This window comes from Triticum urartu, chromosome 2A, assembly GCF_056163025.1.
Source record: "Triticum urartu cultivar PI428250 chromosome 2A, HENAU_Tu73, whole genome shotgun sequence".
In the NCBI taxonomy this organism is placed as follows: Eukaryota; Viridiplantae; Streptophyta; class Magnoliopsida; order Poales; family Poaceae; genus Triticum; species Triticum urartu.
The window spans coordinates 395,695,134-395,697,001 of record NC_141874.1 but is presented as its reverse complement, the minus strand read 5'-3'; positions in this window follow the sequence as shown (position 1 = coordinate 395,697,001).

The window sequence follows — 1,868 nt, the reverse complement described above, 5'->3', positions numbered from 1 at the left end:
AGGACGAAAAGCCCATTTTCTGTCATGATTTTTTGTCATAGAAGTAGGAGCCCACCACATCTATGAGGATACCGGGTTTTGTCACAATTATCGTCATAGAAGTGTCATATGTATGACAGAAAAAAATTCGTTCGGCCCAAAATGTCATGGATGTGTCTTTTTTTGTAGTGTAAGTGTCTTGATCTATCTCTATAGATCTTGATGCCCAACATATAAGCAGCTTCACTGAGGTCTTTCATTGAAAATTTCTTATTCAAGTATCCTTTTATGCTATACAGAAATTCTGTATTATTTCCAATGAATAATATGTCATCCACATATAATATTAGAAATGCTAAAGAGTTCCCACTCACTTTCTTGTAAATACAGGCTTCTCCAAAAGTCTGTATAAAACCATACGCTTTGATCACACTATCAAAGCGTATATTCCAACTCCGAGAGGCTTGCACCAGTCCATAAATGGATCGCTGGAGCTTGCACACTTTGTTAGCACCTTTAGGATCGACAAAACCTTCTAGTTGCATCATATACAACTCTTCTTTAAGATATCCATTAAGAAATGCAGTTTTGACATCCATTTGCCAAATTTCATAATCATAAAATGAGGCAATTGCTAACATGATTCAAACAAACTTAAGAATCGCTACGGGTGAGAAGGTCTCATCGTAGTCAACTCCTTGAACTTGTCGAAAACCTTTTGCAACAAGTCGAGCTTTGTAGACAGTAACATTACCGTCAGCATCAGTCTCCTTCTTGAAGATCCATTTATTCTCTATGGCTTGCCGATCATCGGGCAAGTCAACCAAAGTCCATACTTTGTTCTCATACATGGATCCCATCTCAAATTTCATGGCCTCAAGCCATTTCGCGGAATCTGGACTCATCATTGCTTCCTCATAGTTCGTAGGTTCGTCATGGTCAAGTAACATGACCTCCAGAACAGGATTACCGTACCAAGTTCAGCAGTAACTTGATCAAAAGTTTCACGATCATCATCATTAGCTTCCTCACTTATTGGTGTAGGAATCACTGGAACTGATTTCTATGATGAACTACTTTCCAGTAAGGGAGAAGGTACAATTTCCTCATCAAGTTCTACTTTCCTCCCACTCACTTCTTTTGAGAGAAACTCCTTATCTAGAAAGGGTCCATTCTTAACAACAAATATCTTGACTTCGGATCTATGATAGAAGGTGTACCCAACAGTCTCCTTTGGGTATCCTATGAAGACACATTTCTCCGATTTGGGTTCGATCTTATCAGGTTGAAGCTTTTTCACATAAGCATTGCAGCCCCAAACTTTAAGAAACGACAGCTTAGGTTTCTTGCCAAACCACGGTTCATATGGTGTCGTCTCAATGGATTCATATGGTGCCCTATTTAATGTGAATGCATCCGTCTCTAAAGCATAACCCCAAAACGATAGCGGTAAATCAGTAAGAGACATCATAGATCGCACCATATCTAATAAAGTACGGTTACGAAGTTCGGACACACCATTACGCTGTGGTGTTCTAGGTGGCGTGAGTTGTGAAACTATTCCACATTGTTTCAAATGAAGACCAAACTCATAACTCAAATATTCACCTCCATAATCAGATCGTAGAAACTTTATTTTCTTGTTACGATGGTTTTCCACTTCACTCTAAAATTCTTTGAACTTTTCAAATGTTTCAGACTTATGTTTGATCAAGTAGATATACCCATATCTGCTCAAATCATCTATGAAGGTAAATAATGATACCTGTCGCGAGCCTCAACACTCATCGGACCGCATACATCAGTATGTATTATTTCTAATAAGTCAGTTGCTCGCTCCATTGTTTCGGAGAACGGAATCTTAGTCATCTTGCCCATGAGGCATGGTT